General features: G+C 36.5%; 1 long non-coding RNA gene across 2 annotated transcripts; it reads right to left on the bottom strand.

Annotated features, from left to right (window-relative positions):
* Positions 1-6,309: 6,309 nt before the first annotated feature.
* LOC124171615 lies at positions 6,310-19,563 on the bottom strand. Of its 2 annotated transcripts, XR_006867873.1 has the most exons (10): positions 19,381-19,563; positions 16,487-19,294; positions 12,598-13,463; positions 12,360-12,510; positions 11,279-11,477; positions 10,847-10,920; positions 10,570-10,644; positions 10,271-10,345; positions 7,195-7,327; positions 6,310-6,445 (listed from the first exon to the last, which is right to left on the bottom strand). It is a non-coding gene; the product is annotated as an uncharacterized LOC124171615 (long non-coding RNA). The 2 variants fall into 2 exon arrangements; XR_006867872.1 differs by having other exon boundaries at positions 12,360-13,463; positions 19,128-19,294.
* Between the last annotated feature and the right edge of the window lie 66 nt (positions 19,564-19,629).

A 19,629-nucleotide genomic window follows, 5' to 3' on the forward strand; every position in this document is an offset into this window, starting at 1 on the left:
GAGCCATAACAGATATATCTATTTCCTTCGATGACTTCGTTTTTGGTCAGCATAGAGAAAAGAGAACAAAGAGAGACAAATTCGCATCAATTAGGGATACATTTGATATGTTTGTAGGTAATACTCACCAAGATTATAGAAGTGGGTCATATGCAACAGTTGATGAGCAATTGGTTCCTTTTTGTTGAAGATAAAGATATTCATATGGGCAATATTTACTATCCAAACCCACAAATTATGGCATCAAAATTTTTTCCGTGGTAGATTTGCGTATATTCTACAATAGGCTAGTTTCCTTCATTAAAGAAAACAAAAGGCATTGATTGCAATTCGTTACCCACCATTAGTGTATTCATAATATACAAATTATTTGGTTTTAGAAATACCGGTTTAGACGAATGGCAATGGTCCATTTTTATCCTCATTTGAAAAGGGCCAGATTGGCCCCCATGCGATGCCACTCCACGTGACGTCACAGGGACCTAGATTCTACACGAGTAGATAGGAGTTTTACATCATCTGAGATTACCAGTGCATGCACGAATCATATAGCTCAGGCAAACATTTCTTAATAATCACCTATTAAAATTGCCAATGGTTGGAAAGTTTCCTTCGTTTGATGGGGTATTAATAATCTTTATTTTAGTCAAGCGCTACCTGCTAGCAGGGTACTCTATGCTACCACCATGCTCAGCAGCAAGCAGCCTGCATCATAGCGGTGTTCATAGCCTCGCATCCAGGTGGCCTCACACAGCAGCAGCCAAAAGTCACACAGGCTTTTCCCAACATTCATACTTGGCCGTTGCATTTTCGTGCGCTTGAAATTTTTCACTTTTAATTTAATCGCAAAAAATAGATATGTATTGTCATTTAAAAATCTAAAAGCGTGAAATATGTAGGTACTCCAGGAGTAATAATCTTTCGATTTAGGCAATAAAAAAATAGTGGGAAACTACCCTATTTCACCCAAGAGATTTACTCAGGGCAGCAACCCGAGGGTCCATTATTTGTGGATAACAATCCAAAAGAGGTGTAAACAGAATAATTTCCCCTATATTCAGAAGTGGAAGGAAAATCATTGTGAAAATTTAGTTCAATACTATTCCGCTAGCAGAGGAAATGCTAAGCAATAATATGATGCTTGTGGGAGCAGTGCACAAAAATAAAAGGGAATTATCACCGTAAATAGTAAATGTGTGAGAGGAAGAGAAGAAAATAACAGCTTATTCCAATTTTTGGAAGAATACAGTCCTGGTTTCTTACCTCCCAAAACAAGTAAAAGAATTATTTTGTCAACAACGCACAAAACTATTTCTATCAAAGAATCTGCACTTAGTAGAAGAAAACCATACATTTTGACCTCTTATTACTTCACCAAAAGAGGTGCAGACACAGTATACAAAATAAGCTGCACTTATACTATAACAGAAACACCAGGAGATGGCCCATTACCGTATTATTTCATTTGCCAATCCCTGCTGGCATCAATGCAATCATTATGCTTAGAGATACCAATCCGCATTCAAAATTGCGGAGAAGTTTTCTTCGTGACATAGCTTGGCCCTTAACTTTACAGTGTATTAAAAGGAGATCAACAAGAAATACATTGCCCAGAGACTTGAAATGAAAAGTAGAGGAATATGTGCAAAAGAAGTCTGAGGAAAAGGAAGGAAAAGGATGAGGAGAAAAAAAAGGAAAAAAGTGGAAAGGTATGTTCCTTATCCAAAAGATGAAGATATTTTTAAAAAATTTTGTGAAAGAAATTGATGTGCATTTCTCAAAGAAAAAAATGTTCTTTGCTTGCTTAAACTTTGCTTAAAATTTGCTTCAACTGCTTTAGAAGCAAATAAATGATTGGCTTGAGTTATTTTCTACAATATTCTGATTCAATAAAACTTTTCTATAGCACGAAATTGGACCATTGCTGAAGACTGCAGAATTTATTAGTTTATTCTTCTAATGTTGCCTATCATTTGCGAAAGGAGTTATTCAATAGCTATAAGCAATCTAATTATCATTGTAAGTTTTGCATCAAGAGTACATTTTGGGAAATCGATTCAATGTAAATAGGTAGGTAGTATTTACCTGAGGCAAATAGACGTCTGTGTAGAAATTTTGTTAATAAATGAATACTACCAATATATGACAAGATACGGTAGCTTGTGCCATGTGCATTTATCTCAGCATACTTCAACTGCATTGGTTGGCTAACGACAAAAAAATAAATTTTGGTAATTTTCCGGAGGAACTCAAATTGCCTACCTACTGGAAATCAGGGAGTTTAAATATATATTTTCTTAAAAACTGAAGAGTCAAGTAAATGGTTTTAAATCATGATTATAGCAAAATCTAAGTATACAAAAGATAAGTCAAGATGTAAACTTTTGAAAAAATAAACATTTTTTCAAAGAAATAGAAGAAAATCTTTTGGGGTGTCAGAGACACCCCACGCGACCATTTACGTTAGGAAAATGGGCATGACTACCGCCGGGTTAATGAGAACAGTGTTCAAGAAGGTTGATGCTGAATTAAGGACTGATGATTCCTTTAGAAATATCACCAACAGAAGCCACAATACTCCAGAGCAGGGGCACAGCCAGGAATTAAGGCTAGGGGGGGGGGGGGGGGGTTTAGGCGCAACTAATACTTATGGGTGTGGGGGTATTGCATACCCACCAGGGTAAGCAGGGGTTGCGGGGGCCCTCCTCCAGTAAAATTTTAAGAATAATGGTTCAAAATTGGGAGTTTTATGGCTTCCTGAGGCTTCCCTTTATTATGTACCAGACGAGCCATCAAATAGTAGTTTCCAAGAGAGAATAGTGAATCTCTTAGGGATAGAATTGGAGCCAAAGTGTCTAGCATTACTGGAGAAAGGTCTCAATTACATGCCTAAACTCCCTATCGGCTCGAAAGAAATGGAAAATTTGATTATTGATTGAGATGTTGCTCTATCCAACAACACCTGTGAAAAAGCAGTAACAGCTAAGAAATTTAAGTCAGTGATTAAACATTATAAAAAAGAAAGTGACCAAGCACATATTCTATCCTACCTTAAATCAATGCGGAAAGTGATTAATGACAACAATCTTATAGTAGAGAAAGCAGACAAAGAAAACGCGGTATTGATAATGAAGAAATCTGATTATTTAGAAAAATGCCAAAATTTCATAAGAGACAATCAGATAGTTATACTTCCCAACGACCCAACCCCTGAATTTCATAGATCGGTGAAGGCGGTACTTAAATTCACATCCAACGTAGTGAAGGATAATGAAATTTATAAAATCCACAAATGTGACATTCCAATCAGGCCAGTGGTCTCCAGTGTGGCAGCCCCAACAAGGAAGTTAGCTGCCATTCTCAACAAGCAGTTCCGGGATCTATCCGACTTTTGACCAAAATATGGGGTAAAAAATTCAAGAGACTTTTGTGACAAACTTTCCAAAAAAGGGCTCCCCAAAGGCAAGTGTATTTTTGTGTCATTCGATGTATCCAATCTTTTTACTAATGTACCCGCGTTGGAAGCTGTGGAAGTGGCTAGGAGAGTATTAAAGAATAGTGGTGCAACGAACCTCTTTCTGTGTGAATTTGTTAAATTAGTCACCATCTTTGTGGAACAAAACTATTTTATTTTCAACAACGAGTATTACCATCAAAAAGAAGGTTCAGCTATGGCCTCCCCCTTGTCACCCCTCCTCGTGGACCTTTTCATGGATAACTTCGAAGAAGAACTATTTACCAGTGACTCAATAAATACAAAAAATATTCACTGCTGGTACAGGTATGTGGATGACATTTTTGCAGTATGGACGGGCTCAATGCGACAGCTAGACATCTTTTTAAACTCGCTGAACTCCCAATCCAACAATATTAAATTCACTTATGAGATTGAAAACGAAGGGAAACTACATTTTCTTGACTTGACTATATCAAGGATGAGTGAAAAGTTTGATTTCGCCATTTTTCACCACTTCTCACAAAAACTATCCACTTTCCACTACTTAATTAACCGGCTACTGGACATCCCCCTTTCTAAAAACAATTTCGAAAAAGAACTGAATACTATTAAATTTTTAGCAAAAAGGAATGGTTATTCAGACGATTTGGTAGGAAAAATGTCAAAGAAAAAACAATCTAAAAGAACCAACGGCATGTTATACCATAACAAAGAAAGAAACAGTGAGTTTAAATGGTGTAAACTATGTACCATATTACGGGTGGCTGACTGAAAAACTAACCAGTGTCTTCCCCAAAGAATTTAGACCAGCGTTTTACAACCACGCTAACTTAAGGAATCTCCTTAATAGAACAAAAGATATAGTGAAAAAGTGGGAAAGCAACGGGATATACAAACTCAAGTGTAATGATTGTGACGCAGTGTATGTGGGGCAGACGGGTAGGGCGTTCCGGACCAGAACTGAAGAGCACAAAAGGTGTTTACGCACGGGGAATTTACAGCAATCCCACTTTGCAAAGCACCTGTGGGAAGAGGGACATCACAGTGACTTCGAACCGGACATTTTACACGAAGTCAAGAAGGGGAGGAAGATGGACGTCCTGGAGGAGTTGGAGATAAAAAGAAATTTGTGTTTGGGACATATCCTTAATGACATCGTCTTCCTAAGAAATTCACCTCTCATTACCACTACACTTAACCTTCACAATTTACCCCTCTCCAAACCGACCCTTTCTCCCGGCCGAGGAACCTTACCTGCCTCTCCTAGTGTGGGCTTAGTCACGCTTCCCAACCATTCCCTCACCAACCCTCCCACTCCTCCCCAAATTTCCCCCCTGTATAACCCTTCTCCCTCCCCTCTGCCAGAATTTGGGTATATATTGGATTGTCGATATTATAAACAGTGTACTTGAGAATGACACCTCCGCGTCGAAACGTGTCGTACCAATAAATAATTTTCCAGTGAAAAGTTACCATGGTTGTGTATTTTCATTTCAACATGGATTTTCACAAAGTAACAGCCGAATCAATTGAATTCCTACCTCTTTATTACCTCTTTCTCATTTCGAAAGTTACCATGAGAATTCTTTGTTCAAAAAAAAAATGGCTTTGTTCCAATCCTTTGTGTAGGTATGCAGTTGGACTTATAGAGTCATTTGTTGACAATATGGATGACAAGTAGGCCTGTGATTCAATTGTACATAATGTCCATAATCTCATCCATGTTTTCGAGGATGTGAAGTTCCCGAGGCTCCCCTTGGCAACTTAAGGACATAGTTTCCCTTTTGAGAATTTTTTTGGAAAAACTAAAAAAATGATCTGTAGCCCAAGCCATTCTTAGGGTCAACACTGTATTTCTCTGAATATAGTCCCCCTATGAATATAGTCCCCCCCCTATAATTTTGAGGCTTGAGTTTTCGGAAAAAATTTAAAAAGTGCATTCCAATATAGTCCCTCCCTTTCTTTTACCATGGGCATTTCTGGAAATAAAGGGGGGACTATATTCAGACAAATACGGTTATCTAGAAGGCTGGCTGAAATGAGCTTTCTTTCTAACTCTGTGGCAAAAGGAATTGAGGTTACTATGAGAGAGGTAAAGCAATCGTGTGGGAAAAAATTTCTGCGGTAGAAGTGAAAGGGTTAAACCCTTTCATGCCGAATATCAGGTGGAGCTGACAAGCATTTTCTTTAGCAGAAGACCTAATGACCATATTTTGATTGACCATGTTACATCTTTCACCTGGAAATAAAAGCAAAAAACAAATTACAGTAGCATTGGTAGTATGCAACTCAAAATATTTAATGCTAACATTCATAGGATTTTCTAATCTAATAAATTTTAGATGCAGTAACAGCTAATTTGTGGTAAAACAGATATTTATTAAAATTTTTGCTACTAGAAGATTCATACTGCAACAGTGCCCATAAGAAAGCAGCCATGGCCAAACATACTTCAATCATATCTGATACTGAGCCTGAGGGAATTTCTAAGAATTTACAAAAAAAGAAGGGAAATTCCCTTATAAAAAAGTAGTACTGGAAGTATTAAAAAAATTAGTATTGGGAAATACACATGTACTTTTTTCACAAATACTACGTCTAGCATTCGTGGTAGCACTGGAAGTACATGTATACTACTTTCATGAGTACTAGTACAAGTATTGGGAGTAGTACTGGAAGTATTAAAAATAGTATTGGGAACTACACATATAATTTTGTATGGAAGTGAGTACACGCATTGGAATAGTACACAAAATGTGTATTCAGCTTACTAGAGGTAGTACGCAGGCCTAGCATTGGTGGATTAATGATATATCCCATTGTTAATAATTGAAATACAAAATGCTGCAGTCTCTGGTAGATAAATTTATATGTCTTTGCTAATACATTTATTTTTCAACGTATGAGATATGCTATTGCATTTCTTTTTTAAGCCATTCCTCATCTGAAATTTGTCTTCTTTCATTGGGAATAACTTCTTGACGTATCCTGAAAGAAAACAATATACTTTAAAATTGATTTAATAAAGAACACATGACGGGTACATTATAATTTGATTGTCTTTTCAAAATGAGGGGCAAATTTGCTTAAGCTTAAATCTTAAAAGGACAATACTAATTTGAGTGTCTGAAGTGTGCTATCAAGGCCAAATGTCCATTCAAATGATTCCATTTTTTATAGAAAAATGAATCCACATGTGAACATAATAACTACGGAACAAAAGAAATGGTTGGGCAAATAAACTGAATATGATTTATTTTTGCCACTAAATTACAATATAAACCAGTTCTCTTAATAATCATGGAGTTTATGGTGAAAGCTGTGAATGTGGCACAATAAACAATGCAGAAAATTATTTTCCAAGAGCTGCAAGCAAAAAAAAACACAAATTTCAAAGGAACATTCAATACAACACAGAATCATGCAGCAATTTCACATCAAAACTTGAATTACTATAATGCTTTTAAATGAATAATTGCTGGAATGACATTCATTTCATCCGTATTGAGGAAGTGCCTTGAGTTTACAAGATGGACTGCAGAAAATTTCATTTTTAGATCATAAAAAGTTAACAAGAGACCGCTATAGGATAATAATCATAGTGAAAATGAGGCCAAGTAGGGATATAGATTTCTATTAAATTACTTTGGAATTAAAATGGAGTTATGTATTGCGGTAACAAGAAGGATATTAGCTAAATCAAAGTTATCAAATTAAAGATAAAACGATGTACTTACCAATAATATCTTCCACTCTACCCTTATCTAATGCAGGCTTCACTTCCAAAGATTTCTTCAAGAACACATTGGCTTTTGTCCCTCTCAGCGTGCATGTCGTGCATGTATTAAAAACCTCCAGAGTGTTACCAGTCTATAAAAAAGACATTAAAGATAGGATTGAAAATTGCAGACCCATTGCAATCCAGAGTTCTTTTTCAAAAATATTCAAATCATTATACTGTAAAAGATTAACATCCTTTTTAGAAAATCATTCGCTCTTGTCTCCGCATCAATATGGCTTTTGGAAAGGAATGTCCACTGATTTAGCCACCTTTAATATGATCAATCACATCCTGGACTCTCTTAACGAGAATTATGATACCCTTGGAATTCATTTTGACTTAACATGTGCATTTGAAATGGTAGATAACCCATTATTGATAAAAAATTGGAATCCTTGGGTATACGTGGAATTCCCTTAGACTGGATCAAATCTTACTTAGCATATATAGGAAGCAGTATGTTTCAGTTGGTGAGGCTAAATCTAGCATAAAAGAAATTAATATTGGAGTTCCTCAGGGCTCAATTCTTGGCCCTATTCTCTTCATTATATTCATAAATGATCTTGCAAATAAGCAAACCAAACATGTGCAATCATCAATATTTGCAGATGACACAAGCTTTGTGGTTTCAGGTAATTCATAATATGCTTCACTAGAATTAAAAAAGGAGGTAATATATGACGTCACCAAATGGTGTGAATATAATGCCCTGAAAATAAATGTAGAAAAAACGGTTATGATAAATTACACAACCTCCAAAAAGCCCCAAACAGAAAGTGTACTAGTAAGAATAAATATCAAATCAATGAAACAGGTGAATTATGTTAAATTTTTGGGTCTTCACATAGACAGTCAACTAACATGGAATAATCATATTAGTATCCTGATAGGAAAACTGACCTCCATCTGCTACCTTATCAGACAGCTTAGGAGTAAGATTAGTGTGGATGTATTAAAAATGGCATACTATGCTTTATTTCAATCCAGAATATCATATGGTTTAATATTCTGGGGAAATAGCAGTCATACCAGAGATGTTCTACTATTACAGAAAAGAGCAATAAGGTTCATGACAGGTGCCAAGAGTATGCCCAGCTAGCACATTATAAGTCATTGAGATAAGGTGAAAGGAAGAAATAAGGAAGTCGCTTCTCAAGTAAGCATGTTATGGCTTTCTTACGGCCAGGGCGACAAACATCCAGAGTAATGGCAAAATGGATGCCAAACTTTCAGCACTTCCGTAGATGCTGTTATTATCCCATCGTTACAGAGTGTTAATTAAGGCCTTTATGCATTAAAACAATGTTTTTATTATTGGCGCTTCTATATTATGAGGAGAAATAACATCATACCGCCATAATTTGAAAATCATTCACATTTATGAACTGATATAGCTTAACGAAGGTCGTAAGAAAAACACAATTTCACAAGAATACCAACGTAGAATAATATAGAAATGCCGGAAGGAACATCTAATATACGTATTGTAGGCATCGGGTTATCAAACCATAATTTAAAATTCACAAATGTTAAAATGTATGGACCTTGAATAAATTCAGTTTTTCATGCACATGTCAAACAAGTTTTTTTACATAATTGGATATTTAATTAGTAACTACGCCTCCGGTTCTCAAAAACTGCCGTGGTGCAGTGGCTAGCGTGTAGTACTTCAGCTCCGAGGGTCGCACGTTCGGATCCACCCTGATGTTACTTTTTTTTCTTTCCGCCGCATGGATAGAGTACTTGTGCTATGCTTTATATCTTCAATAGCCGGTTGCTTGCAGTTATTAATTTTTTTCTATTTACGGGAAAATCTGTTATCAGTTGTTCAGCCCTTATAAAAACTCGCTAAATTTCCCCAATAGCCTTCAAATTCATGTCAAGATGAGCCGCGTAGCATGTGTAGTACGCTGTTCAGCCGCCTTTGGCGCTCCAACAGAAGTGACTTACATTGCCTGAGGATATTTGACGGCATTCCTTACCTAAGCGCCCCTAACGACTTACCCTTGCCTTATATAAATCCCTTAGCTTACGATAAGCTGCTTATCAATTTTTTCCGTAAGAAAACCATAAGAAACGGTTAACTCACTTACTTTGTGCTATCTGGGATGGATCACTGCAGGCCACTTTTTAAAAAGTAAGGCATCTTACCACTGCCATGTTCATATATACTCCAACTTGTTGTATTTGTAAAAAAACACAATCATATATTTTCTGTAAGAACTGCGATATACACAGTTACAACACAAGGTGTAAAACAAATATTCACACCACACAAAGCCATACAAAATTACACCTTGAGGGCCCATACAAAATGGCACTAAAATGCTTCAATAAACTACCCGAAAATATAAAATCAATAGAGAAATTGGAAAAATAAAAAAAGAGCAAATTTATTATTGATAAACGAGTGCCATTACGATATAAATGAATTCCTAGGAAATTGATTATTGTAAGATAAATTCATATGTGCTAAATGGGTTTCTGATGTATAATATTGTAGTATGTTGTGATATATGTATGTGTATTGTATTATTGTATGATATATGCCATTACAATATAAATGAATTCCTAGGAAATTGATTATTGTAAGATAAATTCATATATGCTAAACGGGTTTCTGATGTATAATATTGTACTATGTTATGATATATGTATGTGTATTGTAACAAATGATTTAAGATTTATATTTGACTTGTCCTATACTTGTGACATACCAGTCTCAGGACTAATAAAATTTATTATTATTGTCCCTAGCTCCTCCATGGAGAAAACCATCACAGCCAAATCTGTGGCTAGCTGCCTGGCGATATTATGGTTGCGTTTAGCAACCCTCTCTCTTGAATATTCAATGCCACCAAAGACACAAATTTCACTCTATAAATTCAAGCAATTAAAAAGGGTAAATGAGATTATGTATGAAACAACATCAACCATTAAGGAACAACAGCAATCTACACCTGAGGCAAAAATGAGTGAAAATCTGCAAGAAGGTACATACTAGTACCACTTCAGAAGAAGAAGATACATACCACTTCAGTAACATTGCCTTCGGGCAGCAATGGAGCTGTGGTAACTTCCCTTGGTTGTCCTTTGACAGCTTTATTCTAGAAGGAAAGCCAATGGTTAATGTCTTTCAAAGACAAATGTGCCTCTCCAATGACGGGAATAAAAAACTGTCTTGTGTTTAGTATAGTTAAAAAATCATTTTCCAGTCTCCCACATGCATTAAAATGAATTAGCATACATCGCTACTGCTGTTACAAATGTCACAAAGTAAAACTAAAACTAGTCATAAAATCTGCAAGGATGTACCAGAATATGTACATACCACTTCATTAACACTTCCTTTGGGCAGCGAAGGAGCAGCGGTGTTTGCCCTACGTTTTCCTTCTGCAGCTTCATTCTATAAAGAAAGGCAAATATGTATTAGAGACTTTCAAAGACAAATATAACTCTTCAGTGACTGGAATAAAAAATTTCTTACATTAAGTATAATCAGTAAAATAAACAAAATCACTTTCCTATTACCCACATGCATTAAAATAAATCAAATAAAACTAAGACTAGTTGTATAATCACAAGGTGGCACTAGAATATGCACATACCACACTTAATTAACACTGCCTTCAGGCAGCAAAAGAGCAGTAATACCTGCCCTAGGTTGTCCTACAGCATTATTCTGTAAAGAAATTATAAGATTAGAGACTTTCGAAGACAAATATACCTCTAATATAACTGGATTTAAAAAATTCTTGCGTTAAGTATAATCAGTATAATTAGCAAATCACCACGTTACAATTCGAATGTAATTGCACAATATGACTTATGTACGAAGGTGCAGTCGAATTGCAAGAAAGCATGCAACAACATAGATGTGAGATGGCAAAATAGCCCCTGTTCTAATTCCAAGTTTGCATTCTCGCAATTTCATGCCATATTGAGAAATTAATGCAGTTCCAGCATGAGCAATTATGTGCCCTGTGTAAAACGGCCTTAAGACAAGTTTATAAATATTTAAGGCAGCACTACTTACATACCATTTCATTTACAATGCCTGCAGGCAGCAAAGGAGCTGAGGCACTTGGTCTGGACGGTTTTTTACTGGAGGGTTTTCCTTATTTAATTCTGAAGTTTCAGATGGATATCTTTCTGAGCCAAGTTGAATACCAGTTTTCTTTCCCATTCTGTCCATATTTTTAAGTACATTTTTTCTGACTTCAAGCATTTTCCCCAGATCTATAGTGATAAAAAATTAATTACAATCGACTAATAGGGTGGTTTCCTATTATTTTTTATTGCTTAAATCAAAAGATTATTACTCCTGGAGTACGTATTTCATGCTTTAAGATTTTTAAATGACGATATCTATTTTTCGTGATTAAATGAAAAGTGAAAATTTTCATGCGTGCCAAAACGCAACGGCCAAGTATGAATGCTGGGAAAACTCCGTGTGATATCGTTCTGGCTCCCGCTGCTGCAAGTGAGGTGACCTTAGGGCGAGGCTCTGAGCGCTGATACGACACATAATGCTAGCAGGTAGCAGAGTACCATGCTAGCTGGTAGCGCTTGGCTTAAATAAGGATTATTAATACCTTATCAAATGAAGATAACTTTCCGACTTTAGCCAGTTGTAATAGGTGATTATTAAGACATGTTTCCCTGAGCTCTGTGCCTCATGCATGCATTGGTAACCTCAGACGATGTAAAACTTCTATCTGCTCATATATAGAAACTAGGTCCCTGTGACGTCACGTGGAGTGGTATCGCATGGGTGCCAATCTGGCCTTTTTCAAATGAGGATAAAATTGACCCTTGCCATTCATCTAAACCGGTATTTCTAAAACCAAATAATTTGTATATTATGAATACACTAATGGTAGGTAACGAATCGCAATCAATGCTTTTCGTTTTCTTTGATGAAGGAAACTACCCTATTCTGAGATGTACTAACTAGATAGTAACAGAAAAAGTTACAGATATCACAGGAGGCATTATTTGTTATGTGGGTAATTAGAATATTCTCACCCAACATTAAATGCCGATAAAATTGTTCAAAACTTAAGCTTGCTGAGAAATAAATGTAATGCCATTTGTGTATTGCTATAGCCTGCTTCTCACCTTCATTAAGTACTTTCAATGACTTCAATCTTGCCACTTCTGCCCTTAATTGGCGAATTTCCTCGGCCCGTATTTCCACTTTCAGTATTAACTGAGATTTGCTAACATCTTTGTAATTTTCTTCCACGTCAGAATCCGAGGAATCGTCACCCTGAAATGCAACAAGAATCAACAAGAGGGCCCTTCAAATTGAAATGAACTGGAGCGTTCAGTACAAATACATCCATAATACACAAACCACATCGCAATCGGGAAATTAGCAATTCCTAAGAATTCTTAAGAAGCTCAATCAAAGTGACCAGAGATTTGGGACTCAGGGAGCAATGATGAGCCAATGCCTGCTATCCTTCATGTTTATGTCCACGTGGTCGACTGAATTTTGGATATGTTTTTGGCTGTGGAGAAAACATTTATACATTAATATGAGTATTATTTAATCTGTGCTAAATCCTGACAGTGTTGAGTTAAGTCAGTTGTGCGTCCATTCAGTGATAGTGAAAGTCTTGATGTGATATTTGTTCTTTACTGTCTTCATTTAATACCTAATTTATCTTGTGTGTTCAGTCTTTGAGGGATTATTAATATTTGTATTTAATATTTATAATGCGTACGTGTGTTGCATCACTGATAAGAACCTGCTAACAATGTCAGAGTACAGTGTTTTTTGCAGTTTTGAATGTGTGAAGTGAAATCAATGTGTTCATGTATAAAAATCAATGGCATATTTCTGTTTAGACACACTGGTATAATGTTGGCATAGTGCAGAACCAGGATTATATACTTTCAAAGAAGTCATTTTTTGATAAAGACATGTGAAATATTTGTTGGTGTAGTGGTTGTCCTGTTAATCACTGCAAAACTTGCTTTTCAATTAGTATTCCAGATAGTTAGAAAGACGATAGATGTGGAAAATCAAAATAAAAGTTCCTCTTATGATTCTTCATATGAGATGTCAGCTTTGAATTCTATGCTTACATAAATTATTACTTTATAAGCTGGAATTCATGAAATTGAGATTTTAAGCATACCTTACTTCAGTTGATTGCGTTCACGAAACAGTGAATAGATTCTCAACAGGCAGTGACAGGTTGGTTGTGCACTTCACTAAAAAAGGAATGAATGGACAACAGTGAATAGAATTTCAACAGGTAAGGGCTGGTTGGTCGCCCATGTCTACTAATGGGCAATGAACAGACAACATTCACTCAATCCTTATTCATGCTCTAGTTATAATGAATAAAATTGTTCATAAGGTGGACCAGTTTTGAATGCAGTTCCACATGGCTATTTGCTTTGCTCATTTAATAAGTTTCAACACTGCAAATTATGTACGTTGAATGACAGAGAGAAAACGTAACATCCTGAAATCCGGAGAGTTTAAGCATTACCTATGGTGGCTTGAATGTATAGAAGCGGCATATAAGCAGAAGATTTTTTACAAGTTTTAGTGTCAATCTGTCTTGAAGAATTGCATATTTTATTGATGCAACAATTTATATTGTTGTTGCGGTTGAAAAATTTTGACTAATGGATCAATAAGTACTAAATGGTCCAGTGTTTGATGGTCAAACAGATAGTGGTAAGTACATAGTTTCAATTTTGCATATTTATGGCTAACAGGCAAAGAATGGCAAGCTAGAGTAGACCAAAGAAATAATTGAGCAGACAACCCTCAGCCAGAGCACCATCATCCAACGCCTTGAGAACAGGCTGTAAACAGGATGTACAGTCACTTTCAAAAGTCGGCCCACATACCCGGCGCAGCCGTCTCCGTTATTCTCCGAAGTCGACCTTCGCGTATTGCTTACGCTTTCCTTGTCCACTGATTTGACTTGATTGGGTTGTGCAAATGGTGCAACTTGACTGCTTTAACCCTCGCTAAGACCCACAAGCACGATTTCAGAGGTAGGAAGGCTGCGTGAGCCCTCCCTCCCCCACAGCCACACAATTACACCATCCAAGAACTCGGAAAAGAATTAAAGGATTTTTCTGGCGAGTAACTCATCGCGCAAGGAAGAGAGAGGAACATTTGGGCCATGTGGTAAACTTATACAGCGCATATAGTACACATAAAAATTTCGGAGCATTTCCGGCGTAATGCTCATTTTTTTTCCTCCACATTATCTTGTGAAAAATACGTAATTATATACGCCAATGTTAATATTGTTGTTTGCTTCATGGTTACCATTCATGCTTGCATTCACCCATGTTGGCGGCGAATGATTTCCAGTCATTTTGTAATGTTTACAAGTGAAATAGCAGTTCTTTTTATGCTTCACCTTGTGTTGTGGCACCAGGAGTCGGGGAGGTCGCGAAAAATTTAGGAATAGCAAAGAATGCCTCGGTAGGTCTTTCCCGGATGGTGAGAGTAAGTCAAACTGGCCCTTTCAAGGCATAGAAGGCATAGGCAATACCCGAAGTTTGAACCCAGCGTTTATCACAGTTGCTCGCACTGGCCGTGGGGACCGACTTTTGAAAGTGACTGTACACTAACAGCTAGCAAAGAGGCAACATAATAAAACCAGGAAACAGCTGTCTACTACCAAATTGGCAACAGCCAACAGGTAAGGAACAAAGTATTACTTCTAGGGAGAGAACAGGCAAGACACCATCTCACAGACATGATACAGACAAGGTGTTCCAATTTACATTCTATCAACCATCGCTTGATTGTTGTTATTCGGACAATGATCAGGGAACGAAGAGCCTATTAAACAGGCAGAAAACTAACAGCACACAGTCCTCTACCAGTTCATTGGCTGTGGTCCAACCAGTGAGGTAAAGAAAATGTCACTTCCTACAGCAGGGAGAGAACAGACAAGGTGTTCCAATTTATATTCTACCAAGAGTTCCCGGTTGTCACTCGGACAAGGGACAGGGAGCCAAAAGACGATGAGCAGGCATCATTGTTATGGAAGTCAAAAGGTTGCCACTTGATGGTGAAATGTTGGTGAGGGCATTGTGAGACAAACTGAGGGAGGAATCAGCAAGAAATGTGCAGGTAATGAGAAAGCAATTATATTTTGTTACAGTTCACTATAAAATTGTTTGAGTTTGTCTTTTTAATAATACATGATTTAACCTTCTTATTCTAACATGTGTTAGGAGCTTTCTTTACTTGGTGGTGTCTCAGAAGTGCAGCTGGCAAGGAATTTTTAACCCTTAGACTGTGGGAACGTTTTGTTTTTCTGGGATGATCAGGGAGAGTTAAGCTGCATTAGTGACCCCTACAGTGAGGAAAAGTGCACTTGGGCTCTACCCGGGTATAGCAATAAAAATTTTGGGAAACTAAAGAAGGTATTGTATTATTTCTATTCCATTTAAAAAAATACACAATAACTGTGAGTTCTATTTAAAGGGAAATATAGGTGTCATAAGCTAATGTCAAAAATAACCAAAATATCACAAACTTTAATGCTTAAGATAAAAATGAAGACTTAATTCAGACAAATTACGAATCCCTCTAGCACAGTTTTTAATTGAATGAAGTTATGCAAATGTAATGAAGAAGGATCTATTCATTAGCATTTGTAGATACCTACGATCCCTACAAATTGTAGAAACAGCAAAGTTTTTCATTCACAAATCAGCTAAAGAAGGTAGTCGAGCAATGGTCAAACATTTTAAAGCATTTTTCTGCAGTCAGCGTACAAAACATATAAAAACGTTCACGCAGATTAAAGGTTAAGAAAGCTATTCACAAATGATCTCTGCAGACAGCAAAGTTGCTATGGAAAGAAGGGGAAAAAGAATTTATCCTTGATTGCTTTACATGATGCTGTAAGTAGAATGCATCCTCTACAAAAGTGTTAATTGATGATCTTAATTCACGTCAAGCATGAGTATCTACAAATGCTAATGAATAGATCCTTCTTCATTACATTTGCATAACTTCATTCAATTAAAAACTGTGCTAGAGGGATTCGTAATTTATCTGAATTAAGTCTTTATTTTTATCTTAAGCATTAAAGTTTGTGATATTTTGGTTATTTTTGACATTAGCTTATGACACCTATATTTCCCTTTAAATAGAACTCACAGTTATTGTGTATTTTTTTCACTGGAATAGAAATAAATCTTGTGATATTATTTCTTTTAGGAGCATAGGAGCTTTAAGAAAGTCATACCCTCATGTAACAAATACAGCCATTCAGCATATCGTTGGTCTCTATTAAACTTGAACTTCGAATAGCGATCATTTCAAAGAAATGGAGAAAGAAAACCTGAAATGAGGAGTATGATTTAAAACCTTCCTAATGAATAGAATGAATAAAATTTTCTTGGGTTTCCATGCAGGTAAAAAAATTACGGCAACTAACGTTTCGAGTTCTGTCTCGTCACCAATTATCAAGGCTACTCAGAATAGATAGCCTTGGGTGGGTGGCGAGACAGAACCCAAAATATGTCTTGCCTTGGATTTTCTTTCCTGCATGGAAACCTGAGAAACGTTTATTCCCTGGAATTAAAACATAAATGTTTAATAAATAGTTAAGAATAAAGAACTTATTTGCCTAAATGATTTATAGTATTTTTTCCACGTAATCAGTAAACTCTCCTTAAGGCTTGGTTACACGGTACATTAGAATGTACAAGATTCTGTACATTTTTCTGAATGGTTTCCTGCACAGATCAGATTATACATTTTTTTATATCTTGGGGCTAACAACACATTTTATTTTTTTTGCTATGACCATTCATCAGTTTTGTTCAGGAATTATGCATAAGAATCATATAAAAATATTCAAATAATGGAAACAAACATGACAATTAAGCAGTCTGAATTGAAAAAGGACATCATGGCAACAAAGGATAACATCATGGTTTAATGAATTTGAAGCCATCAAAATTATGTGACATAACTTATATGCATGGAAGTCTCCTAAACGTTTCCCTGGTGAAAATGAAGTGTGCACAAAACCGTGCAGAAAGTGTTCAAAATATGTTCAGAGAAATGTGAAAAAAGCATGCATGAAGTGTGCTTAGTACCCCAAAAAAGTGCAACAAGTGTGAGGAAAGAGTGAATTGGGACTACTGAAATGTTCAAAAAGTGTGAGAAAAGAGTGCAGAAAGTGTGAAAAAAGTGAGCATAATGCCCTAAAAGTGTGAAAAGAATGTGAGGAAAGCGTGCAAAAAGTGTGAGAGGGGCATGCAAAAAGCGTGAGAAAAGTGCGCAAAGAGAGTGAGGAAAGAGTGAAAAAAGTGTGCGTAGTGTCCCGAAAGTGTGAGGAAAGCGTGAATTGGGACTAATGGAAAGTGCGAATAGCGTGAAAAGAATGTGAGAAAAGTGTGCAAAAAGTGTTACATAAGTGTGCTAAGAGTATGAGGAAAGGGTGAAGCGGGAATACTGTATGAGCGTGAGGAGGATATCTGAAATAAATATGCTACAAATATGAGAAAAGTGAGAATGCATGCAAAAGTATGTTGGAAAAGCATACAGATCAAAACCATTGTCAGGCTGAAAGATAGAACATTTGAATTTTCACCTTGGATCTGACGAAATTTGGTGTCACAAAACTAATTTCAAAATCAAAAAGATTCATACCCTCATATCTCAATTTCTCGGAGGGCTCCTAAAGGAAATATACCATCATAGTTGAAAATAAAACAAGTGTACTAACAGCATGTAGCCAGATAAAAATAAAGAGACTGACAGGAAATAGGTGCTTTAAGAAATAATAACAAATATTTTAATAATGGAAATTACTTCCACTTCCTTAAGTTCTGGAACAACGTAGATGAACGTGTGATTCCCACCAAGTGAGCTGTTCCGATAGGAGGCGACGTTTCCATGGCTAAACCAGCCATCGTCCTCAGGACCTGGGTGGGAATCCCACAAAACATTCATCCACATCATTTGCCAAGAAAGCAGAAAGTTTTACTTTGGAATGAAGTTTTTGGTGCCACTTCTGCTTCAAGAAAATTTTGTTTCCCTTACTTATTTTGTTGTCTTTGGCTGCGCACCATAAATATTTTGTTTGTGTACGTAAATATTTGAGCTCAAAGGGAGAAGTTACTTTATTATGGCCATTTTATCATTCATTTTCAATTGGATTAAATTATTATTCCACGTGCAGTCAAAGATTGCAGATGTCCCGGTTTTCAGTGATAAGCATAAGTGATCTAACAATCTGATCATTGGATCATTCTTCCTCATAGAATGATCCTCCAAGATCGTTAGAATATTAATGACTTTGCCTGGTTTAGCCTATAATAGGGCCCTCTTCACTTCGCGTTGAGGTGTTTTACCCGTCCTGTTCCTTCCGCTCCTATCCTTTCCCAGAGGCGTCATCGGGCTCCTATCATGGCGGCGCCTCTTTCCTTTTCCCTTCCTCTCCAGCCCCTCCCCAGTTGATCGGGCATACAACCTATGGGCTTGGTTCCCGACCGCGGTGCATTTTATCCCTGAAGGGTTCGCCCTGAACCCCCATACTCTCTGAAAAGCATAAGTGGCCTAGGCATAATTCAGCTTATTCCTAAAGGTCTGGTTACACTATACAAGGTTGTAATATTCTATGCGAGGCATGCAAAGATATGAGAACCATCAACAAAGGTTGTACTCCTCAGTATTTTATATATATTTCTTATAATGCCACATTATTGGCATACTAGCTAAAAGAAATAATCAATTTTTCTCTTTCACCCACTCCAGTGGCAACACCCACATGCAGTACACATATGTATATATTTGTGTACTGTAACCGTAACCCCCTATCTAACCTCTGTCTCATCATGCTGCAGCAAAATATTTGGCTTGTTGCTGCTCATTACCTAGGTTGGATGCAAGGTTCTTAGACTGTACTGTACTCTAAGAACCTTGGGTTGGATGGAGTTCGGTTTAAGGATGACATTTTCGCACTTATGCGAGCTTCTTCTAGCATTAAATATTTCCTTGCGGCACTATATTCGAAAATTGTTACTTAAATTTAGGCGTTATCCTGTAATAAAGCATTAAAATTTTATAATGAAAAGAGTAACCATCATAATAAAGTTAATGAATGACAGCTTGAGGAAACATAAGTACCATCATGTCAATCACAGAATACAGTTTAAAAAAGAAGTTCAACTTTAACTATCTTAGAAAGCATTCTTCCAATAATGCTTCATTCCTTTTTAAAGTCGTGGCGGAATTCCAGGACAAATTTCTTTGCCGATATAAAACATTTCAAAACAATTCATTTTACATTTAAAAACAATTCGAATTCAAACTATCTTGCATTTTGATTCTCTGTTGTTCACCTGTTCATTATGAAAGTTGACAAACGAATTGTGA

Source organism: Ischnura elegans, chromosome X (assembly GCF_921293095.1).
Source record: "Ischnura elegans chromosome X, ioIscEleg1.1, whole genome shotgun sequence".
Lineage (NCBI taxonomy): Eukaryota > Metazoa > Arthropoda > Insecta > Odonata > Coenagrionidae > Ischnura > Ischnura elegans.